We start from the raw sequence: 26,854 nt of genomic DNA on the forward strand, positions 1-26,854 counted from the left end.
CATGCTGACCCATGTTCTCCCATAATTCCCTATGGGATTTTTGTATTGCCTCTTTAAGGGCGTCAACCTCTTGACCCATATTCTCCTGTATTTCTTTAAGAGATTTTTGTGTTTCCTCTTTAAGGGCTTCTACCTTTTGATCCATATTCTCTTGTCTTTCTTTAAGGGATTTTTGTGCTTCTACCTGTTGACCCCTGTTCTCTTGTATTTCTTTAAGGGAGTTATTTACGTCCTTCTTGAAGTCCTCCATCAGCTATAGGAGATGTGATTTTAAATTTGGTTCTTGCTTTTCTGATATGATGAAGTATGCAGGATTTGCTGTTTTGAGAGAGCTGGGCTCTGATGGTGCCATGTTGCCTTGGTTTCTGTTGGTAATGATCTTGCCTATGCCTTTAGCCATCTCATTATCTCTGGTGTTAGCTGGTCTAGCTGTCTCTATCTTCTCTATCCTACACGCCTGTGTTTCTGTACTCCTAGGATTCTCTTTCTGTCAATGCCCTGAAAACAGCTGATTCTCTAGAAAGTATCAGGCGATGGGGTCTCCCCTGTGGCAGACTTGGCAAGGGTCAAATGCCCTGCTCCTGCCAATCCTTGAATGCCCTGCTCCTGTAGGTTCTCTAATACCATGCTCCTGCCAGTTCTCTAGAGAGTATCAGAAGGGGTGTCCTCTACATGCCAGATGTGGCACAGGTCCCAAGGTTGAACATTTTTTAAGGTGCTTTTCAGCCATCCAAATTTCTTCAGGTGAGAATTCTTTGTTTAGTTCTGTACCCCATTTTTAAGAGGGTTATTTGGTTCTCTGGTGTCTACCTTCTTGAGTTCTTTCTATATATTGGATATTAGCCCTCTGTTGGATGTATAGGGTTGGTGAAAATCCTTTCCCAATTTGTTGGTTGCTGTTTTGTCCTTTTGACAGTGTCCTTTGCCTTACAGAAACTTTGTAATTTTATGAGGTCACATTTATCAATTCTTGATCTTAGAGCATAAGCTATTGGTGATCTGTTCAGGAACTTCTCCCCTGTGCCCATGTCTACAAGGGTCTTCCCCAGTTTCTTTTCTATTAGTTTCAGTTTGTCTGGTTTTATGTGGAGGGTCTTTAATCTACTTGGAGTTGAGCTTAGTATGAGGAGATAAGAATGAATCAATTCACATTCTTCTGCATGCTGACCTCCATTTGAACCAGCACCATTTGTTTAAAAGGCTATCTTTATTCCACTGGATGTTTTCCGCTCCTTTGTCAAAGATCAAGTGACAACAGATCTGTGGTTCATTTCTGGGTCTTCAATACTATTCCATTGGTCCACTTGCCTGTCACGGTACCAATACAATGCAGTTTTTAACACTATTGCCTTGTAGTAGTGCTTGAAGTCTGGGATACTGATTCCCCCAGAAGTTATTTTACTGTTGAGAATAGTTTTAGCTATCCTGGGTTTTTTGTTATTCCAGAAGAATTTGAGAATTGCTCTTTCTAACTCTATGAAAAACTAAGTTGGGATTTTGACAGGGATAGTGTTTAATCTGTAGATTGTTTTTGGCAAGTTGATCATTTTAACTATATTAATCCTGCCAATCCACAAGCATGGTATAATTTTCCATTTTCTGAGGTCTTCTTCGATTTCCTTTTTCAGAGACATGAAGTTCTTGTCATACAGATCTTTCATTTGTTTGGTTAGAGTCACACCAAGATGCTTTATATTGTTTGTGGCTGTTGTTAAGGGTGTCCTTTCCCTAACTTCTTTCTCAGCCTGCTTATCCTTTGAGCATAGGAAGGCAACTGATTTGCTTGAGTTGATTTTATAATCAGTCACTTTGATGCAGTTATTTATCAGCTGTAGGAGTTCTCTGGTGGAGGTTTTTGGGTCACTTCAGTAGACTATCATATCATCTGCAAATAGTGATAGTTTGACTTCTTCCTTTCCAATTTGTATCTCTTTGACCTCCTTATGTTGTCTAATTTCTCTAGCTAGAACTTCAAGTACTATATTGAAAAGATATGGAGAGAGAGGACAGCCTTGTCTAGTCCCTGATTTTAGTGGGATTGCTTCAAGTTTCTCTCCATTTAGTTTGTTATTGGCTACAGGTTTGCTGTATATTGCTTTAACTATGTTTAGATATAGGCCTTGAATTCCTCTTCTTTCCAAGACTTTTAGCATGAAAGGATGCTGAATTTTGTCAAATGCTTTTTCAGCATCTAATGAACTGACCATGTGGGTTTTTTTCTTTGAGTTTGTTTATGTAGTGGATTGCATTGATGGATTTCCTTATTTTGAACCATCCCTGCATTCCTGGGATGAAGCCTACTTGATCATGGTGGATGATAGTTTTGATGTGTTCTTGGATTTGGTTGGCAAGAATTTTATTTAGTATTTTGCATGGATATTCATAAGGGAATTTGGTCTGAAGTTTTCTTTCTTTGTTGGATCTTTGTGTGGTTTTGGTATCAACATAATTGTGGCATCATAGAATGAGTTGGGTAGTGTTCCTTCTGTTTCTATTTTGTGGAATAGTTTGAAGAGTATTGGTGTTAGGTCTTCTTTGAAGGTCTGATAGAATTCTGCACTAAAACCATCTGGTCCTGTACTTTTTTTGGTTGGAAGTCTTTCTATGACCTCTTCTATTTCTTTAAGGGTTATGGGACTGTTTAGATGATCTATTTGATCCTGATTTAATTTGGTATTTGGTATCTGTCTAGGAAATTGTCCATTTCCTCCAGATTTTCCAGTTGTGTTGAGTATAGACTTTTGTAGTAGGATCTGATGACCTTTTGAATTTCCTCAGTTTCTGTTGTTATATCTCCCTTTTCATTTCTAATTTTGTTAATTTGGATACTGTCTCTGTGCCCTTTGGTTAGTCTGGCTAAGGGTTTATCTATCTTGTTGATTTTTTTCAAAGAACCAGCTCCTGATTTTGTTGATTCTTTGTATGGTTCTCTTTGTTTCTACTTGATTGAATTCAGCCCTGAATTTGATGATTTCCTGTCTTCCACTCCTCCTGGGTAAATTAGCTTCTATTTTGTTCCAAGGCTTTCAGGTGTGCCATTAAGCTGCTAGTGTATACTTTCTCCACTTTCTTTTTGGAGGCACTCAGGGCTATGAGTTTTCCTCTTAGCCTTGCTTTCATTGTGTCCTGTAGATTTGGGTATGTTGTGTCTTCATTTTCATTAAATTCTAAAAAGTCTTTGATTTCTTTCTTTATTTCTTCCTTGACCGAGGTATCATTGAGTAGAGTATTGTTCAGTTTCCATGTATATGCGGGTTTTCTGTTGTTTTTGTTGCTATTGAAAACCACTCTTACTCCATAGTGATCTGATAGGAGGCATGGGATTAGTTCGATCTTCTTATATTTGTTGAGGACTGTCTTTTGACCAATTATATGGTCGATTTTGGAGAAGGTACCATGAGGTGCTGAGAAAAAGGTATATTCTTTTGCTTTAGAAGGAAATGTTCTCTATATATCTGTTAAATCCAATTGGTCCAAAGCTTCAATTAGTTTTACTGTGTCCCTGTTTAGTTTCTGTTTTCCTCATCATCCCATTGAGGAGAGTGGAGTGTTGAAGTCACCTACTATTATTGTGTTAGGTGCAATGTGTGCTTTGAGCTTTAGTAAAGTTTCTTTTATGAATGAGGGTGCTCTTGCATTTGGAGCATAGATTTACAGAATTGAAAGTTCTTCTTAGTTGATTTTTCCCTTGACCAGCAAGAAGTGTCCTTCCGTGTCTCTTTTGATGACTTTAGGTTGAAAGTCAATTTTATCTGATATTAGAGTGGCTACTCCGGCTTGTTTCCTGAGACCATTTGCTTGTAAAATTGTCTTCCAGCCTTTTACTCTAAGGTAGTGTTTGTCTTTGACACTGAGGTGTCTCTCCTGTATGCAGCAAAATGTAGGGTCCTGTTTCCTTATCCAGTCTGTTAGTCTATGTCTTTTTATTGGGGAATTGAGTCCATTGATGCTAATAGATATTAACGAATAGTGATTATTACTTCCTGTCATTTTTGATGTTTTCTTTTTTTATATTTGATTGGTTATCTTCTTTTGTGTTTGACGAAATGTTACTATCTTGCTTTTTCCAGGGTGTAGTTTCCCACCTTGTATTGGTGTTTTCCCCCTATTTTCCTTTGAAGGGCTGTGGCAAGATATTGTGTAAATTTGGTTTTGTCATGGAATATCTTGGTTTTTCCATCTATGGTTATTGAGAGTTTTACTAGGTATAGCAGTTTTGGCTGACATTTGTGTTCTCTTAGAGTCTGCATAAGATCTGCCCAGGATCTTCTAGCTTTCATGGTCTCTGGTGAGAAGTCTAGTGTAATTCTGATAGGTCTTTATATGTTACTTGGCCTTTTTCTCTTGCTGCCTTTAGTGTTCTTTCTTTGTTTAGTACATTTGGGGTTTTGATTGTTATGTGGCGGGAGGTATTTCTGTTCTGGTCCAGTCTGTTTGGAGTTCTGTAGGCTTCTTGTATATTCATGGGCATCTCTTTCTTTAGGTTTGGAAAGTTTTCTTCCATAATTTTGTTAAAGATATTTGCTGGCCCTTTAAGTTGTAAATCTTCACTCTCATCTATACCTATAATTCTTAGGTTTGGTTTTCTCATTGTGTCCTGGAGTTCCTTGATGGTTTGGGTTACCCGCATTTTGCATTTTGCATTGTCTTTGACTGTTGACTTCATGGTTTCCTTTGTATCTTCGGCATCTGAGATTCTTTCTTTATCTCTTGTATTCTGTTGTTGATATTTGCATCTATGGCCCCTGATTTCTTCCCAAGATTTTCTATCTCCAAAGTTGTCTCCCTTTGTGATTTCTTAGTTGTTTCTTCTATTTTTAGATCCTGGATGGTTTTGTTCAGTTCCTTCACTTGCTTTTTTGTGTTTTCCTGTAATTCTTTAAGAGATTTTTGTGTTTCCTCTTTCATGAGTTCTGCCTGTTGACCCAAGTTCTCCTGTATTTCTTTAATTGATTTTTGCATTTTCTCCTTATTGTCTTCTATCTTTTGACCCATATTCTCCTGAATTTCTTTAAATGATTTGTGTGTTTCCCTTGTAAGAGCTTCTAACTTTTGATCCATTTTCTCCTGTATTTCTTTAAGAGATTTATTTATGTCCTTCTTGTGTTCCTCTAACAGCATCATGACCAGTGATTTTAAATCCAAATCTTGTTTTTTTGGTGTGTTGGGGTATCCAGGACTTGCTGTTGTTGAAGAATTGGGTTCAGATGCTGCCATGTTGCCTTGATTTCTGTTAGCAACGTTCCTACATTTTCCTTTTGCCACCTGGTTATCTCTGGCGTTAGTTGGTCCTGTTGTCACTGGCTGGTGCTTGAACCTCCTGTGAGCCTTTAAGGTTATTTCCGCACCATTGGATGACTGGGTTTCCCCTGGCACAGATTGCTGATGTGCTGCCCTCCTCTTGAGTGCTGTTAGAGCCCTGGTGTGTCCTGCTCCAAGCAATGTTATACTCAGGTTGTCTCTGTGAACCTGGTGCTGCCTGTCTGCTCTGTCAGGGAGCGAAGATAGTGTCAGGGATCCCCTCCAAGTGCTGACCTCCCCAAGGGCACAGGCCCCACACCTGGCTGTTACACAGACGAACCACAGATCTGCCCAGGTCCTGGGTGCAGGCAGCAACCCAGCGGTCTGTGTCCTCAGCGATCTTAAACTCCGTATATCTCTGTACCTGGGTCTGCTTGTCTTGTCCTACTGGGAGTGAAGATGGCGGCGGCCTCCCCTCCAAGTGCTGACTCTATATTGTGCTTTTGACCTCCTCAGTTATAAGCTTTTGTGTAAATTCACAGCATTGGGCACAAGCTTCCTTAGCTATCAAGGGGCCTCATATCTAACCAGACATCAGCCAGTTAGTCTCTATAGAGTCGTGCCATTATTCACCAGTAATCACCCCTTCTGTGGTATATTGGTATTGCAAAGCACAAGGATGACGGATGAAAAAGACCACTGGTGACTTTTCTCCCACAGCTCCCTACATAGATAGCATCTTTCTTCACCAGAAAGACTAGCAAGCAGGGAGGAAGCTTCTGGATCAACTCCAGAATACTCTTTGTATTCTGCACACAAGGTATGTACTATCATCAGCAATAGAGCTTTAAGATGGTCTTCTAATAGACAACAAACAGCAATGACCATAACCTGCATAGTTTAGGTGCCCCTGGGTCCTTCCTGGGTAAAACCTTCTTGGAAGATATTCCACACTAAGGAGTTATTTTCATCTAATAATTCATGGCTTTGGGGGTGAGCACTACCCACTCAAGTGGTACTCCCATTCTAAATCTATTTTGAAATTATGCTTTTAATTATTTGATAGAGTAGTGGTGATAAAGTTTGTTTGGCTTTTTGCTTTGTTTTTGAGATTAGATCTCAATGTGCTTTCCTGGCTGCACTGGTATTCACAAATATCTATTTTCTTCTGCCTTTTGAATGCCAAGATTTCAAGATTTGAGTGAATTCCCAGAAACCACTCAATGGCTTGAAACCACTTCTAACTCCAGTTTTAGGAGATTCATCATTGTCTTATGAACATCATGGGCATCAGGTATGCACATGGTGCATAGACATACATGTGGAAAAAACATTCATGTACATAATACAAAGAAAACTTTAAAAAAAAACACTCAGGAAACTGTCTGCAATAAGCTCAAAGTTGTGAGCACTTGATCCCCAGTGGTAGCATTGCTTGAGAAACTTATGAGACATTGAGGAGGTGAAAATGTGCTGGAAGAGTCCATTACTAAGGGTGAATTTGAGGGCTTATAGCTTTGTCCTGCTTTGGTTTTTCTCTGTGTATACTCTGTATATAAATGAGACCCTTCTGCCATATCATGACATTGTTCCTATTATGGATCCTAGCCCACCTGGACCTTTAAAACAGAATAAACCCCCTCTTCCTTAAACTGCCTTGGCCATGTTATTTTATCATATCAATAGAAAAGTAATAAATACAGTGGGTTTTCAAGTAATTTATTTATACATGCTTAGTTGGAATAAACCTTTCTTCTGTACCTCATCTTCACCCCCATCCCTCATCCCCATCATGACTCCTTAAGATTCCCTGTGTCCATTTTCATAATACATGCATCCTATCATGTCTATGCTCTTATGGCCTCTAGAGGAAACATTTATCAAGTTAATTAGGACATTTGTAACATTAAGTTTTTCAACAACTATTTTTGATGATGGTTCTTAAATAATTTAACCCCCCCTTTAGTCTACCTCCCACCACAGGTAGTAGGAAAGTGAACCTGTTTAGAAAGATTCTTTGGAGCAAATTCCATCTGCGTTGTCTAGAAATCAACATCTGAGTTCACAGGTGAGCAGTGGCAGCTTAATCTACTCACAAATACTTCAGATATACCAGCAGCAGTCCAGTTTGATAGAGTCAGGATAACAAATATGAATTAGCAGTGTTGGCACTACCTAGAAGAGACAGCCTGGTCTCAGCCTTGACTTGAGTGATCAGCAAGAGAGATCTAGTGGGACACCAGGAGAAGTTCTCCACCAGGCCTCCCACAGCAGAGCAAAACTCAGCCTCCATCACTTTCAGTCAAGTTCTATTTATAACCTCCAAACATCACGTGTCCTCGATAGACCTTGACTCAGCACATGCATGTATCTCAGCTGATATCACTCTGACAATCATCCCAAGTCTGCGGAAGAGGGAGAAAAGCTGCTGTGGCACACTACCAGATGTTTTTTGACATGTTTTTCTCTATGGAGTCCTGACAAATGCAGCTCAACTACACAGTGTAAGGTGGACCAATACATGTGTGTTGTTAGCAAAGAATCTGTCATCATGTGTTCTTTTGTGTGCTTACTTAAGCAGAACATCCTTCAACCTGTGTCTACTTCACCTAACACTGCTTCATGTGTTTGCTCCAGCAAAACAACATCCAAACAACTTTCCAAAGAACCCTTAAGTTTCCACTTCAGACATTAGCACCTCATGGGTAAAATATTAAACATTTCAGTAGAGACACACATGATAATGAGCACCTGTGACCCCATAAGAAGGAGTGGAGACAGAACTGGGAGTTCAAGGTCATCCTCTGCTATATGACAATGGTGAGGCTAGATTTTGCTACATGAAGTACATGAGGCCCTGTCTCAAAATAAACAAAACAAGGGGAAAACAAAATTATGCTAAAACCCTTTTTGGTATCATAAAGATTTGTAAGTTGTCAATGTTTGCAGCTGTTATTCACTGTGCAAGTAATGAAATTTTGTACATGTGAAAAAAGATAAGACAAAAAGAGATTAGTAAGTATTTTTGAATAAGGAGCAAAGGGGTCATAATTTCCTGCTGACATGATTTTGTACAAGCAGAATATGTAAAAGAGTCAGAGAAATATCACCAGTGTCAGTAGAATCTAACATTTTCTGGATATGAATCAAATATCTTAAAATTAATTGTGTTTCTTTTATATTTGTAAGTTAAATATGAAAATGCATTTTGCATTTGTCTGAATAATGCTTAATAAAAAGACATAGAGCTCACTAGAGAAAACAATATATTTGTGAAATTGAAAAACTAAACTTCAGGGTTTTTACATGTGAAGATTCTATGTCAATGATAGTTATTGTCTTAATGACATATAAGTTAAATGTTACCTTATAGAGCATCAGTTCAGTATATATTTAATAGAAGACCTCAACAAATATAAGAAGATCAAACTAATCCCATGCCTCCTATCAGATCACTATGGATTAAAAGTGGTCTTCAATAGCAACAAAAACAACAGAAAACCCACATACACGTGGAAACTGAACAATATTCTACTCAATGATACCTTGGTCAAGGAAGAAATAAAGAAAGAAATTAAAGACTTTTTAGAACTTAGTGAAAATGAAGACAAAACATACCCAAATCTATGGGACACAATGAAAGCAGTGATAAGAGGAAAACTCATAGCCCTGAGTGCCTCCAAAAAGAAAATGGAGAGAGCACACACTAGCAGCTTAATGACACACCTGAAAGCCCTGGAACGAAAAGAAGCAATTTCACCCAGGAGGAGTAGAAGGCAGGAAATCATCAAACTCAGGGCCGAAATCAATCAAGTAGAAACAAAGAGAACCATACAAAGAATCAACAAAACCAGAAGCTGGTTCTTTGAGAAAATCAACAAGATAGATAAACCCTTAGCCAGACTAACCAAAGGACACAGAGACAGTATCCAGATTAACAAATTTAGGGAGATATAACAACAGAAACTGCGGAAATTCAAAAAATCATTAGATCCTACTACAAAAGCCTATACTCAACACAACTGGAGAATCTGGAGGAAATGGACAGTTTCCTAGACAGATATATGACACCAAAACTAAATCAGCATCAAATAGATCAACTAAACAGTCCCATAACACCTGAAGAAATAAAAAGGGTCATAGAAAGTCTCCTAACCAAAAAAAGCACGGGACCAGATGGCTTCAGTGCAGAGTTCTATCAGACCTTCATAGAAGACCTAACACCAATACTCTTTAAACTATTCCACAAAATAAAAACAGAAAGAACTCTACCCAACTCATTCTATGAAGCCACAATTACACTGATACCAAAACCACACAAAGATCCAACAAAGAAAGAGAACTTCAGGCCAATTTCTCTTATGAATATTGATGCAAAAATACTTAATAAAATTCTTGCCAACCGAATCCAAGAACACATCAAAATGATCATCCACCATGATCAAGTAGGCTTCATCCCAGGGATGCAGGGATGGTTCAATATAAGGAAATCCATCAATGCTATCCACTACATAAACAAACTCAAAGAAAAAAAACCATATGATGATCTCATTAGATGCAGAGAAAGCATTTGACAAAATCCAGCATCCTTTCATGCTAAAAGCCTTGGAAAGAACAGGAATTCAAGGCCCATACCTAAACATCCTTAAAGCAATATACAGCAAACCGGTAGCCAACATCAAACTAAATGGAGAGAAACTTGAAGCAATCCCACTAAAATCAGGGACTAGACAAGGCTGTCCTCTCTCTCCATATCTTTTCAATATAGTACTTGAAGTTCTACCTAGAGCGATTACACAACATAAGGAGGTCAAGGGGATACAAATTGGAAAGGAAGAAGTCAAATTATCACTATTTGCAGATGACATGATAGTCTACTTAAGTGACCCGAAAACCTCCACCAGAGAACTCCTACAGCTGATAAACAACTTCAGCAAAGTGGCTGATTATAAAATCAACTCAAGCAAATCAGTTGCCTTCCTACACTCAAAGGATAAGCAGGCTGAGAAAGAAGTTAGGGAAATGACACCCTTCAAGATACCCACAAACAATATAAAGTATCTTGGTGTGACTCTAACCAAACAAGTGAAAGATCTATATGACAAGAACTTCAGGTCTCTGAAGAAGGAAATCGAAGAAGACCTCAGAAAATGGAGAAATCTGCCATGCTCGTGGATTGGCAGGATTAATATAGTTAAAATGGCCATCTTGCCAAAAGCAATCTACAGATTCAATGCAATCCCCACCAAAATCCCAACACAGTTCTTCACAGAGTTAGAAAAAGCAATTCTCAAATTCATCTGGAATAACAAGAAACCCAGGATAGCTAAAACTATTCTCAACAACAAAAGAAATTCTGGGGGAATCAGTATCCCTGACTTCAAGCAATACTACAGAGCAATAGTGTTAAAAACTGCATGGTATTGGCACAGTGACAGACAAGTGGACCAATGGAATAGAATTGAGGATCCAGAAATGAATCCACACACCTATGGTCACTTGATCTTCGACAAAGGAGCCAAAACCATCCAGTGGAAAAAAGATACCCTTTTCAACAAATGGTGCTGGTTCAATTGGAGGTCAGCATGCAGAAGAATGCGAATTGATCCATTCTTATCTCCATGTACTAAACTTCACTCCAAGTGGATCAAGGACCTCCATGTAAAACCAGACACACTGAAACTAATAGAAAAGAAACTGGGGAAGACCCTTGAGGACATTCGCACAGGGGAAAAGTTCCTGAACAGATCACCAATAGCTTATGCTTTAAGATCAAGAATTGACAAATGGGACCTCATAAAATTACAAAGTTTCTGTAAGGCAAAGGACACTGTTAAATGGCCAAAAGGCAACCATCAAATTGGGAAATGATATTCACCAACCCCACATCTGTTAGAGGGCTAATATCCAATATATACAAAGAACTCAAGAAGTTAGACCCCAGGGAACCAAATAACCCTATTAAAAATGGGGTACAGATCTTAACAAAGAATTTTCACCTGAAGAAATTCGGATGGCCGAGAGGCACCTTAAGAAGTGCTCAACATCATTAGTCATTAGGGAAATGCAGATCAAAACAACCCTGAGATTTCACCTTACACCAGTCAGAATGGCTAAGGTCAAAAACTCAGGAGACAGCAGGTGTTGGCGAGGATGCGGAGAAAGAGAAACACTTCTCCACTGCTGGTGGGGCTGCAAGATGGTGCAACCACTGTGGAAATCAGTCTGGAGGTTCCTCAGAAAACTGGACATGAAACTTCCAGAGGACCCTGCTATACCTCTCCTGGGCATATACCCAAAGGATTTCCCAGAATGCAATAAAGACACATGCTCCATTATGTTCATAGCAGCCTTATTTATAATAGCCAGAAGCTGGAAAGAACCCAGATGCCCCTCAAAGGATGAATGGATACAGGAAATGTGGTATATTTACACAATGGAATGCTACTCAGCAATTAGAAACAATGAATTCACAAAATTTTTAGGCAAAAGGTTTGATCTGGAAAATATCATCCTAAGCGAGGTAACCCAATGACAAAAGAATACACATGGAATGCAATCTCTGATAAGTGGATATTAATTATCCCAGAAGCCCTGAATACCCAAGGCAGAAATTGCATAACTTCCATGAAGAAGTATGGAGAGGGTCCTGATCCTGGAAATGATTGATCTAGCATTGGAAGAGAATATAAGGACAGAGAAAAAGGAGGGAGGTGATTGGAGAAGGGATGGAGAAAAGAAGGTTTATGGGACATATGGAGAGGGGGGATCCGGGAAAGGGGAAATCATTTGGAATGTAAACAAAGAATATAGAAAATAAAAATATTAAAAAAAAGATCGGGTAATTTAAAAATTCATAAAGATATACAAATTCTCAAAGGTAGCTGTTGTAATTAAAATGATCATCAACTGGGGGTTTCTACCCTGCTTTAGGTCATTTAGTTTCCGGATAAAAGACTCAAAACATTCATACTTATAATAATTCTTAGACAGCACAAGATGTGCGCAGATATCAACCCTCTTAGTTTTTTTTTTTTTTGTCTACTTCCTTGCCAATAACCCCAAGATATGACTTGCCATGTTCTGCCTTGGCCACTCCTACTTCTTCTGACCAGCCCTCATAGCCAGCCCTTAAGATCTCTTACCCCATGGAATAGTGTCTTCTCCTTTTCCCTCTTGATCTCTTGCTCAGACTCTAAGCCCAGGAACCAAAGCTCTGCCTACCTTTCATCCACCCAGCTACAGGCTGTTGGCATCTTTATTGACCAATCAGGGATAGCTTGGGAGGCAAGGTTACATAGCATCACTTTCTGTACATAAAGATTTTCTCCTCTCAGCGGGCAACCAGACCTAGGGAAAGAGTATTTAGCATTACAATACACAGCAACAGACCAAACCTCAACAGATAGCCAAGTCATCCATAAGGAAGTAGCAGCAGTACTTGGGGATAGAGAGGTGACTTAGAGGTTAAGAGCATTGGCTGGTCATCCAGAGGACCCAGGTTTGATTCCCAACAGCCACATGGCACCTCATACCATGTAACTCCTTTTCTAGAGTATCAGGTATGTTCCTCTGGCCTCAGTGAGCACCAGTCACACATGCCATACACAGGTACACAGACACATGTGTAGACAAAGCACTGATAGACATAAATCAAAAGATTAGTAAAGAGGTATTTTTAAAAGATGATAGGATTGATTTTATCTATTCTAAAAATGTCTTAAGCTTATTAGTATGTCCAGGATCTTGAGAAGGTCCTATAACTGCCACATAATAAAACCAGCCGCATAGCCCCTAAATAAATCCTAAATGCTGCGGGAAGGGGTAAATGGAGGAACAGGGGGAGGGATGAGGGCTTATGGGACTTGCAGGGAGTGGGGACCCAGAAAAGGGGAAATCATTTGAAATGTAAATAAAAAATATATCAATAAAAAAAAGGAAAAAAATCCTAAATGCTTGTCCTTATATCCACAGAGAGGTATAGTCCTCAACTACGAACAAGGAAAATTCTCTTTGCAAAATCAGAGACTCTTATAACACCACAACCAATCTCAATGCAGAGTTGTGGAGCCCAGGCCCAAGGGATACATTTAAAAGAACACTCTTGTACTTAAGGCTCAGGGATCATTGTAGAAGAGAGGACAATTCGGAGTTTGCTGTGAGATTGTCAGAAGCTATACCCTTAAGGTATGACTGCCCAAGCATGATCTGATTAAGGACGATAGACATGCTAATACAGACAGGGAAAAGCCTATGGGGTCTCCTTGCTAGACAACCAACTTCAGGCAACTGAGGAATCCTGAGAAGGGAAGAAGTAACCTTCACTATGGAAGAACATACAAACTGATTGTCTAATACCAAATAGTCAAGCCTGAAAAAATGAATACCTTGTTTTATATGGGCTGAGCTGGTTATATTTATGTACTTAGCACTGTTTGTGTGTTCGTGTGTGTGTCATAACAACAACTAATGAAAAAAGGAGACCATCATTTTGACAAACAACAGATATAGGGAAAGGCTTGGGGGCAGAAAAGGGAAGAAGATAATGATATAATTATATTTTAATAACATAATAAAATATATAATTTTAAAGGTGTATTACCTCAAAAATATAAAAGATAATTTGTCATAATTTTATAGATGACAATAGATTGACATAATATTATATTTAGCCCATAGTTTTGAAAAAGCTATCTCTTCAGAGCAATAGTAAAATAAGATTCTTAAAGAATGTTTCATATTATATTGGAGCTTCATGTTTTATGGAAGTAAAATTGATCATTTCTTCTTTTTCTTTTTTTTCTTTTTTCTTTTTTCTTTTTTTTATTCGATATATTTTTTATTTACATTTCAAATTTCCTTTTCTGGCCCCCTAATCCTTGAAAGTCCCATAAGCCCCCTTCCCTCCCCCTGTTATCCCATCCACCCCTCCCTACTTCCCTGTTCTGGATTTGCCCTATACTGCTACACTGAGTCTTTCCAGATCAAGGGGCCATTCCTCTGTTCTTCTTGTACCTCATTTGATGTGTGGATTATGTTTTGGGTATTCCAGTTTTCTAGGTTAATATTCACTTATTAGTGAGTGCATACCATGATTCATCTTTTGAGACTGGGTTACCTCACTTAGTATGATGTTCTCCAGCTCCATCCATTTGTCTAAGAATTTCATTAATTCATCGTTTCTAATGTCTGAATAGTACTCCATTGTGTAAATATACCACATTTTAAATATCCATTCCTCTGTTGAGGGACACCTGGGTTGTTTCCAGCTTCTGGCTACTACAAATAGGGCTTCTACGAACATAGTAGAGCATGTATCCTTATTACATGCTGAGGAATGCTCTGGGTATATGCCCAGGAGTGGTATAGCAGGATCTTCCAGAAGTGAGGTGCCCAGGTTTCTGAGAAACCACCAGACTTATTTCCAGAGTGGTTGTACCAATTTGCAACCCCACCAGCAGTGGAGGAGTGTTCCTCTTTCTCCACATCCTTGCCAACACCTGCTGTCTCCTGAATTTTTAATCTTAGCCATTCTGACTGGTATAATGTGAAATCTCAGGGTTGTTTTGATTTGCATTTCCCTAATGATTAATGAAGTTGAGCATTTTTTAAGATGCTTCTCAGCCATCCGGAGTTCTTCAGGTGAAAATTCTTTGTTTAACTCTGTACCCCATTTTTCAATGGGTTATTTGGTTTTCTGGGGTCTAACTTCTTGAGTTCTTTGTATATATTGGATATTAGCCCTCTATCTGGTGTAGGGTTGGTGAAGATCTTTTCCCAATTTGTTGGTTGCCAATTTGTCCTTTTAATGGTGTCCTTTGCCTTACAGAAACTTTGTAATTTTATGAGGTCCCATTTGTCAATTCTTGATCTTAGAGCATACACTATTGGTAATCTGTTCATAAACTTTCCCCCTGTATTGATGTCCTCAAGGGTCTTCCCCAGTTTCTATTCTATTAGCTTGAGAGTGTCTGGATTTATGTGTAGGTCCTTGATCCATGTGGAGTAGAGCTTCGTACAAGGAGACAAGGATGGATCAATTCGCATTCTTCTGCATGCTGACCTCCAGTTGAACCAGCACAATTTGTTGAAAAGGCTATCTTTTTTTCCATTGGATGTTTACAGCCCCATTGTCGAAGGCAATAGGTGTGAGGCCATAGGTGTGTGGGTTCATTTCTGGATCTTCAATCCTGTTCCGCTGATCTGCCTGCCTGTCACTGTACCAATACCATGCAGTTTTTAGCACTATTGCTCTGTAGTATTGCTTGAGGTCAGGGATACTGATTCCCTCAGAATTTCTTTTGTTGAAGAGAATAGTTTTAGCTATCCTTGGTTTTTTGTTATTCCAGATGAATTTGAGAATTGCTCTTTCTAACTCTGTGAAGAATTGAGTTGGGATTTTGATGGGTATTGCGCTGAATCTGAATATTGCTTTTGGCAAAATGGCCAATTTAACTATATTAATCCTGCTGATCCATAAGCATGGGAGGTTTTTCCATTTTTTGAGGTCTTCTTCCATTTCCTTCTTCAGAGTCTTGAAGTTCTTGTCATACAGATCTTTCACATGTTTGGTAAGAGTCACCCCAAGGTACTTTATACTGTTTGTGGCTATTGTGAAGGGTGTCATTTCCCTAATTTCTATCTCAGCCTGCTTATCCTTTGAGTATAGGATTTGCTTGAGTTGATTTTATAACCTGCCATTTTGCTGAAGTTGTTTATCAGCTGTAGGAGTTCTCTAGTGGAGTTTTTAGGTAGACTATCATATCATCTGCAAATAATGATAGTTTGACTTCTTCCTTTCCAATTTGTATCCCTTTGACCTTCTTATGTTGTCTAATTGCCCGAGCTGGTACCTCAAGTACAATAATGAAAAGATAAGGAGAAAGGGGGCAGCCCTGTCTAGTCCCCGATTTTAGTGGGATTGCTACAAGTTTCTCTCCCTTTAGTTTGATGCTGGATACTGCTTTTCTGTATATTGCTTTTACTATGTTTACGTATGGGCCTTGAATTCCTGTTCTTTCCAAGACTTTAAGCATGAAAGGATGCTGAATTTTGTCAAATGCTTTTTCAGCATTCAATGAAATGTCCATGTGGTTTTTTTCTTTGAATTTGTTTATGTAATGGATTGCATTGATGGATTTCCATATATTGAACCAACCCTGCATCCCTGGGATAAAGCCTACTTGATCATGGTAGATGAATATTTTTATGTGTTCTTGGATTCATTTGGCCAGAATTTTATTGAGTATTTTGCATTGATGTTCATAAGGGAAATTGATCTGAAGTTCTCTTTCTTTGTTGGATCTTTGTGTGGTTTTGGTATCAGCGTAATTGTGGCATTGTAGAAGGAATTGGGTAGTGTTCCTTCTGTTTCTATTTTGTGGAATAGTTTGAAGAGTATTGGTGTTAGGTCTCCTTTGATGGTCTGATAGAATTCTGCACTGAAACCATCTGGTCCTGTGCTTTTTTTGGTTGGAAGACTTTTTATGACGCCTTCTATTTCTTTAGGGGTTATGGGACTGGTTAGATCTATTTGGTCCTGATTTAATATTGGTATTTGGTATCTGTCTAGGAAATTGTTCATTTCCTCCAGATTCTCCAGTTGTGTTGTATATAGGCTTTTGTAGTAGGATCTGATGATTTTTGAGATTTTCTCAGTTTCTGTTGTTATATCCCCCTTTTCATTTCTAATTTTGTTAATTTGGATACTTTCTCTGTGCCCTTTGGTCAGTCTAGCTAAGGGTTTAGCTAGCTTGTTGATTTTCTCAAAGAACCAGCTCCTGGATTCATTGATTCTTTGTGTGGTTCTCTTTTGTTTCCACTTGATTGATTTCAGCCCTGAGTTTGATGATTTCCTGTCTTTTACCCCTCCTGGGTGCATTGGCTTCTTTTTGTTCCAGGGCTTTCAGGTGTGTCCTTAAGCTGCTAGTGTGTGCTCTCTCCATTTTCTTTTTGGAGGCACTCAGGGCTATGAGTTTTCCTCTTAGCACTGCTTTCATTTTGTCCCAAAGATTTTGATATGTTGTGCCTTCTTTTTCATTAAATTCTAAAAAGTCTCTGATTTCTTTCTTTATTTCCTCTTTGGCCAATGTGTCATTGAGTAGAGTATTGTTCAGCCTCCATGTGTATGTGGGTTTCTGTTGTTTTTGTTGCTATTGAAAACCACTCTTGCTCCATAGTGATCTGATAGAAGGCATGGGATTAGTTCGATCTTCTTATATTTGTTGAGGTCTGTCTTGTGACCAATTATATGGTCGATTTTTGGAGAAGGTACCATGCGGTGCTGAGAAAAAGGTATATTCTTTTGCTTTAAGGTTAAATGTTCTATAAATATCAGTCAAATCCAATTGGTCCATAGCTTCAATTAGTTTTACTGTGTCCCTGTTTATTTTCTGTTTTCCTGATCAGTCCATTGAGGAGAGTGGAGTGTTGAAGTCACCCACAATTATTGTGTTAGGTGCAATGTGTGCTTTGAGCTTTAGTAAAGTTTCTTTTACGAATGAGGGTGCCATTGCATTTGGTGCGTAGATGTTCAGAATTGAAAGTTCTTGGTGGATTTTTCCTTTGACCAGCAAAAAGTGTCCTTCTGTGTCTCTTTTGATGACTTTAGGTTGAAAGTCAATTTTATCTGATATTAGAATTGCTTCTCCAGCTTGTTTCCTGAGACCATTGGCTTGTGAAATTGTCTTCCAGCCTTTTACTCTAAGGTAGTGTTTGTCTTTGACACTGAAGTGTGTCTCCTGTATGCAGCAAAATGTAGAGTCCTGTTTCCTTATCCAGTCTGTTAGTCTATGCCTTTTTATTGGGGAATTGAGTCCATTGACATTAAGAGACATTAAGGAATAGTGATTATTACTTCCTGTCATTTTTGATGTTATCTTTTATATTTGAGTGGTTATCTTCTTTTGGGTTTGATGAAAGAAGGTAACTATCTTGCTTTTTCCAGGGTGTAGTTTCACTCCTTGTATTGAAGTTTTCCTCCTATTATTCTTTGCAGAGCTGGGTTTGTGGAAAGATATTGTGTAAATTTGGTTTTGCTATGGAATATCTTGGTTTTTTCATCTATGGTGATTGAGAGTTTTGCTGGGTATAGTAGTCTTGGCTGACATTTGTGTTCTCTTAGAGTCTGCATGAGATCTGCCCTAGCTTTCATGGTCTCTGGTGAGAAGTCTGGTGTGATTCTGATAGATCTTCCTTTATATGTTACTTAGCCTTTTTCTCTTACTGCCTTTAATATTCTTTCTTTGGTTAGTACATTTGGTGTTTTGATTATTATGTGATGGGAGGTATTTCTGCTCAGGTCCAGTCTAGTTAGAGTTCTGTAGGCTTCTTGTATATTCATGGGCATCTCTCTCTTTAAGTTGGGAAAGTTTTCTTCCATAATTTTATTGAAGATATTTGCTGGCCCTTTAAGTTGTAAATCTTCACTCTCATCTATGCCTATAATCCTTAGGTTTGGTCTTCTCATTGTGTCTTGGATTACCTGGATGTTCTGGGATACAAGTTTTTTGCATTTTGCATTTTCTTTGACTGTTGAGTCCATGGTTTCTATGGTATCTTCAGCATCTAAGATTCTTTCTTCCATCTCTTGTATTCTGTTGTTGATATTTGCATCTATGGCCCTTCATTTCTTCTCAAGGTTTTCTATCTCCCAAGTTGTGTTTTCTATCTCCCTTTGTGATTTCTTAGTTGTTTCTACTTTTTTTTGATCCAGGGTGGTTTTGCTCAGTTCTCTCATTTGTTTGTTTGTGTTTTCCTTTAATTCTTTAAGAGATTTTTGTGTTTCCTCTTTTTTGACTTCTGCCTGTTGACTCAAGTTCTCCTGCATTTCTTTAACTTGTGTGTGTGTGTGTGTGTGTGTGTGTGTGTTTCTTCTTTATTGGCTTCTATCTCTTGAGCCTTCTTCTCCTGAATTTCGTTAAGTGATTTTTGTGTTTCCATTATACAGGTTTCTAGGTTATTCATGTTCCCTTGTATTTCTTTAAGAGATTCATTTATGTCCTTTCTGTGTTCTTCTAGCAGCATCATGACCAGTGATTTTAAATCCAAATTTTGTTTTTCTGGTGTGTTGTCATAACCAGGACTTGATGATGTTGGAGAGTTTGGTTCAGACACTGCCATATTGCCTAGATTTCTGATAGTAGCGTTCCTGCATTTGACCTTTGCCATCTTGTTCTCTGGCGTTAGTTGGTCTTGTCTCTGGCTGGTGTTTGAGCCTCCTGTGAGGCTCTACGGCTATTTCCACAACACTGGATGGCTGGGTTTCCCCTGTCGCAGATTGCTGATGTGCTGTCCTCCTCTTGGGTGCCCTTGCAGCCCTAGTGTGCCTTGCCCCAGATTGTGTCTGTGAACCAGATGGTGCCCGTTTGCTCCTTCAGGGAGTGCTGATGGTGTATGCTGTGGGACCTTTTCCGACTGATGATCACTCTACTGGGCAGCCGATCTCCCAACTGGGTTGGTGCACACAAGGCTAGCGTAGCTGCTCAGGCCCCAATTCTAGCCAAAAGCCTGGCAGGCCAAGGTCTGAGGAAAGTTCCCCTTGGGCTATGAGTGTTAACTGTTTCTGTCAGGTGGCCAGGATGGCTGAGTGCTGCAAGTACGCGTTCCCTGAAAGTGCCTAGAGAATCTGATGGACTAACAACCTCCTGGCTGGGTTGACACACAAATGGCCCACCGAGCTGCCCAGGTCTTGGGGGCAGTCAAGGGCCTGTTGGGCCTAGACCCCCGCTATGTTAGCCTCGGGCTATGACTGTTAGCCGGCTTTGCCTGCTAGAACTCTCCGGTGTCCTGTAGTCAAAATGGTGGCGTGCAAGCCGGGCTGGGCAAATAACCTCCTGGCCGGGTTGGCACCCTGATGCCCCCTCCTCCCCCCGCCCCGAACAGCCCAGGGCCTGGGTGTAGGCCAACACTTGTTCAGCTTAAACCCCCGCGATGTTGGCCTCAGGTTATGTTGAGTACCTCAGGCGGTCTGATCTCTCTGGCATCTGAGAACCAAGATGGAGGCGAGTCTCTCGTAACTGACTGGTAGGAAGCAGATTTCTGATGTGGCTTCAGAGCTGTGAAAGGCGCTGTAAATCCACCACCGCTTGCAGCCCAGCTGGCCAGCGATGGTCAGTGGTAGCGGGCACAGGGCCTGCCTGGACCCTGTCACCTTGGTTCCACTGCTGATGGCCCTTCCGCTGGACCAGCCACTGCTGCTTGGTCATTTCTTTAAGTATGTATACAAATTATGTTCAGATTGGGTCTATATCTAAATACAAGCAATAAAATAATAAAACTTCTAAAACATGTTCTTGCAGGTCTCAGAATAGGTCTCTGATACAATCCCTCATCTTTGAAGTGTGCTGGACTTTATCTTATTCTCTTGAATATTACTTAGAAAATGGAAATAAACTTCCTTAGAATTTTTTTTGTCCGTGAAACAAGAAAAAGAGTTTCACCATATTCTTAAGTTTATATAAACACATGTTCACGACATTGGAGGTAAAGATTTTTCTAAATTAGGATACACACACAAAATCCATAAACTACTAAATAAAAACTATCTATAGAATATTAAGCTAATGAACCCCCCTTTTAAGCAAAAATTGTCATTAAGAAAGGAAATATGGAGTCCACAGCTTGGTTAGATAACTGAAAACATGTCACATATTCATTTTGCAGAGTCAGGCATGGCCTTGGTAGGGACAGATTGTTATGGTTCCTGCCCCTGTGACAGGACAGCATGGGCCTCTGTGAGTGTTGATAGCTGCTGAGGGCAGGAAGCTTGTTTGTATTATAATGTTTGTATTTTTACATTTCTCTGAGGAATATCCTCCTTGTTGACATTCTTGGCTCTATGATAAATAGAAACAGTTCGTGTCCAGAAGTTGAGGGTGTGTCTAATGTCTCAGCAAAATTATAAACTCTGGGACCTTCAGGATACCCATTTAGTCTGTGGAAAAGAACTATCAAAAGACACTAGTTTAAAAATATGTAATTTTTCAACTATAAGGATGCAATATGATTGTATCAGGAGCTTCACAGATCTAAAGTTACAGAGGCAGCTATACTATGAGCCAGCATGTCAGAAAAATACAAAGACAGAAGGATGCAAATGCAGGCAAATTTCTGAGTTCAAGGTCAGTCTAAGAAAGAGAAAATTTAGGTCCAGGTGGTCAGGACAAAGTACCTTAGAGACAGTCAGATGTCTGAATTCTTTGGAAATGTTAAAAGAAAATGTGCTTGCTGCCTCCTAAGAATCAAAAACTCAGGTGACAGCAGATGCTGGCAAGGATGTGGAGAAAGAGGAACACTCCTCCATTGTTCATGGGATTGCAAGATGGTACAACCACTTTGGAAATCAGTCTGGAGGGTCCTCAGAAGATTGGACATAGTACTACCTGAGGACCCAGTTATACCACTCCTGGGCATATACCCAGAAGATGCTCCAACATGTAATAAGAACATGTGTTCCATTATGTTTATAGCAGACATATTTATAATAGCCAGAAGCTGGAAAGAACCCAGATGTACCTCAACAGAGGAATGGATACAGAACTTAGCTAATAAAAACAATGACCTTATGAAATTCTCAAGCAAATGGATGGAACTTGAAAATATCATTCTGAGTGAGGTAATTCAGTCACAAAAGAACACAAAAAATATGTACTCACTGGTAAGTGGATATTAGCCCAAACGTTTGGAATACCCAAGATTCAATTCACAGACCATATAAAGACCAAGAAGAAGGAAGACCAAAATGTGGATGCTTCAGTGCTTCTTAGAAAGGGGGAACAAAAATATCATGGGAGAAAATATGAAGACAAAGTGTGGAGCAGAGATTGAAGGAAAGGACATCCAGAGACTGCCAGACCTGGGCATCCATCCTATATACAGTCATCAAACCCAGACTCTTTTGTGGATGTTGAGAAGTGTTTGCTGACAGGAGCCTGATATGGCTGTCTCCTGAGAGGCCCTGCCAGAGCCTGACAAATAGAAGTGGATGTTCGCAGCCAACCTTTGGACTGAGTGTGGTGTCCCCAATGGTGGAGTTGGAAAAGGGACTGAAGGAGCTGAGGGGTTTGCAGCCCCTTAGGGGAAGCAACAGTGTCAACTGGCCAGAACCCCTGGAGCTCCGGGGACTGGACTACCAACCAAAGAGTACATATGGAGAGAGAGCCGTGGCTCTGACTGCATATATGGCAGAAGATGGCCTTGTTGGACACCAGTGGGAGGAGGCCCTTGGGTCTGAAGGGGTTTAATGCCCCAGTATAGGGGAATGCCAGTGCAATAAGACTGGAGTGGGTGGGTTCGTGGGGTAGCAACCTCATAGAGGCAGGGAGAGGAGGAATGGGATAAAGGGTTTCTGAGGGGGAGACCTGAAAAAGGGAAAACATTTGAAATGTAAATAAAGAAAATATCCAATTGGAAAAAAGAAAAAATAAAGAATCAAGAGGCTGGGATCACAGGATGCTGATTCCTAGGATAATCAAAAGGAATTAATTGGAATTGGAATTAATAACTGAATTGGAATATAAATAAAAATCTGGGCTTTTGGTCTTCATGAGGTGAGCTAGCAGAAAGCAATTAGCAGTTCTTTAGAGTTTTTCTCTAGCAAGATCTGAGCTGTTTGGAGATCTCTGGAGAGTAAAAAACAGCTCTTCAAGAATATTTTTCTTACAAGATTTCTGACTTTGGTAGAAAAATCCACAGAGAGCAAACACGGCACGTTTAGAATTGTTCATACCTTTTTAAAATTTTTTTCTAACAGAATTTCTGATTGGAAATCCCAAGAATTACTTAGAGAGTTGGCACAGCTCCTTTAGAACGTTTTCTAGCAGCTATCCAGAGAAGGCCATCTGAAGTAAGAACATAACTCTTTTAGAATTTTTTTTCTGACTTTCTGATTTTGACCAGAAAACCCATGAATTATCTTTAGAATTTTTTTAAAGAGGATTTTTGAGTTGATTGGAAGAACCAAGAATTTTCATAGCAGCTTTTGGTCAGAAAATCCATGAGCTATTCAGAGAGCTTTTCAAATTTTTACTAGCAGAGAGTGCTGCATTGAGCAGAAAGATGGCCATCTCAGCCATTGAGGTTTAAAATGGCAAGAAAGAGGGCCCTAGAGCAGAACAGAACATACACAGAAAGCATCTTGCAAAGCCATCACAGCTGACCTTGGCTGCAAGCTTGGACTCACAATTTGACTTTGAGTTGTTTGTTTTTGTTGCTCCCAAACACCTCTTCTCTCTGGGACCGGGACCTAAACAAGGCTGGTCTTTGGCATCATTTAACTTAATAATAAAAAGAGACAACTCAAAGGAAACTGGTAAAAAAAAATTGGAAAGATAATTGACATGAGCTACATGTAAGATTTGCTTAACATTATCAGGAACATGCAAATTACACAGTTAAATTCTACCATATATCATCTAGAAATACCAAAAATAAAAGTCTTGTGATTTCTAGACTTGAATATCAGGAAAAGTAGGAACTCAAGTTCTATTCATGGTCTTGTAAATTATTACAACCTTGATAACTTTTGGGAAGCATTACAAAGGCTTTGAAAACTGACTTGTTTTTTTAAAAATACATCATATACTTGCCTTGCAGGAATACCAAAAAAAATGTATAAGAATATTTATAATGACAGAACCAACAGCCCTAAATCTATGTATTGATCAATGGTTAAATAGAAAAAGTAAATGAAGCTTAAATGTGAATGTTGTTATAAGCAGCTTACCTTAAAGAGATCTCAAAGATATGCAGAGTTAACAGCTAGATACTGTAACATGTATGATATAGTACGGCAAACATTAAAAATAATATTATCACCACCACCAACAACAACAGAATAGGTTCAACTAATCCATAGCCTGAACAGCTGATAATAGTTACCTTTGAAGAGAGAAAACAACTGGAGATAGGAAAGGTAGAAACCTTTTATTTCAGGTGCAATGATTCATTTCTCTGTGTACATGTTTGTATATATTTATTCATGTATGTACAGATGTGGGTATGAACATGTATGTGGGGGGGGGGAAGAAGAACTTAGGGCTTTATTTCTCAGATGCTGGATGTTGGTTCTGCATTGTCTGCAGGTTCTTTCTCAAGCACACATCTGACTCATGTATGGCCTATATTCCTAGGAGCATGCAAGTCTTTCAAGTCAAAATAAGGGCACAAGATCAGGGAAATGCATGAGGAAGAACCCAGAAAAGAGGTTCAAATTTTTTTGGCTTAAGCTCTGCTTGCAATTTACCTCTAATGTAAAAATACATTAACAACTAAACAGTGGAAGGATTGTTCCTTCTTGAGGTGAAGTCAGAGTCATGTGTCTCTGTCATTATTCCCTTCTCCAGATGCCTGTGATGTCCACATTTCTGCTGCTTGCGGCAGTTGACCACTTTAATTTAATTTCTTAGACAGTCTCTCCTTAGACTGGAACTTGCCAAGAAGCAAGACTCTGGAGTCCAGCTGTCTCTGATGTTTTCCATGGGTTCTGGGGATAGAACTCAGGTCCTTATGCTTGTACAGAAATGACTTCACCCACAGAGCCAATGATTCATTTCTTGACTTGGGAAACAGGTTTCCTCCCTGGGTTGTACTTTAGCAAACTATGCATCTCACTTTTGGTTCCTTCTGTTTATGTGTCATAGTTTAAACATTGCGAAAACATATACTGAGACACTAAATGGATGTCATCCCTGCAAAGATCAGAGCTTGTAAACCAGCAAGCTTTACTTCCACTGAACCTAGTATGAGCAAATCCCTTTATCTGGTAATCAAAAGTACTTATTTTAGAGGGCACTGAATAAAAAAGACATTTAGAAATACCGTCACAAGCCACAAGTGCATGCAGGAAAGGTGGGCTCCAACTCGGTATGCCAGGAGCTCCATGTGTGAGTGGGGACATGTAGAATATAAATATCCAGTCAATTACATTTTCAGTGTAATCAGAAGTACAGAAAATGTGACCTAAGAATAATACAGAAGTGGTACTCCGAATCCAAATGACCCAGGAGAAACTCTAGGGAAAAGTAAAGAAATTAATTAATTAATCTAAAACAAGAATAGTCACGATTATTTTTAAACATATAATCATTATGTTTAAAACATATAATCATTATATGTTTATTATAATGATTATAACGGTATATTAATGGGGCCTAAGTCTATTATTAATTTAAATAAATGGTCTCCACTTTAACATCTCTAAACAAATAGAAAAGACATCACTTTAAATTTTATTTTTCCTTAAAATGTATTTGATTTGTTTTCCCATAATAATGCATGTGATAGAGTATTATACTGGAATGCCTTTTCATTGTATTAGGATAGTTCAACTATTTTGAAGAAATTAATTTAAAGGTATTCATTTATTCTTATTCATTTACATAATTTTTCATTCAATCTTTGAAGGACTTTCATATTGCATATAGATCTGAATGATTCTGTGTTTGAATGATCACTATTATTTTACATACGTACATTTATACACATAGTCTGACTTCAATCTCATTAAAAATATTAAGCCACCAGTAGTATAGAACTGAGTAAGGTATCATGTTTAAAGGGGAGATCATGGTCACGGTATGGTTGACGTTGTTGGAGGGCTGCCTGTTGTGCTGGAACCTCTCTGTGCATGCTAAGGACACTGCTGCTCTCCCAGGAGGGATGGTCTGTGTACCTTTACATCTCTACACTCACTTAGGAACCTTATTTCTCTATAAATTCAACTGCCACCCTTCAAAATTGTAAACATGAAATAGCTGCAACCTACGTTCCAGAATATTCCTTTTCTACCCTTTCATGCAGTTTCACTCCTTTTGGACATCCTGGATTTCATGTTTGTTTATTTTTCCTTGGTTTTAAGAACAATTTTACATTCAAGTATTCCCTTAAACTATATGTTATACAGATTACCTTATTTTAAGCTTTAAGAAGACACCAAATGAATCATATTGTTACAGATTACAGATTTGTGACTATTTTTATTAAGATGATTATTTTGTGATGTTAATCAATGATGATTAATGAAAGTTTAGTTTGTTATTATAATTAAGGTATGCTATACATGTGTTCAAATTTATTTAGTCCTTCTGTTGATTAAAAGAGTTGCTTCTATTTTTACATATCATAAAAGTGATGCTGTGAATGCACATGTATACACACCTGTGTGTGCATGCATACATATATATATGATATGTATATGTATATATAGCCACAAACAATAAATAAGATATTTAGATAATAAAAGATTGTGAAGTACTAAGCTCTTAATAAGACATCTGCATACATCCTCATCTCAAGGCTCAGAGATCACTGCCAAGCAATGCCTAGACATATTTAAAAATCCATAAGATAGTAGATATATAGAGTGTCTTAATTATGGTTTTATTACTGTGGACAGATACTATGACCAAGGTAACTCTTATAAAGAACAACATTTAATTGGGGCTGGCTTACAGGTTCAGAGGTTCAGTCCATTATCATCAAGGCGGGAAAATGGCAGCCTGCACAAGAGGAGCTGAGAGTTCTACATCTACATCTGAAGGTAGTTAGCAGAATACTGGTTTCCAGGCAGCTAGGATGAGGGCCTTAAAGCCCACACCCACAGTGACACAGTACT

Source organism: Apodemus sylvaticus, chromosome 4, assembly GCF_947179515.1.
Source record: "Apodemus sylvaticus chromosome 4, mApoSyl1.1, whole genome shotgun sequence".
NCBI lineage: Eukaryota > Metazoa > Chordata > Mammalia > Rodentia > Muridae > Apodemus > Apodemus sylvaticus.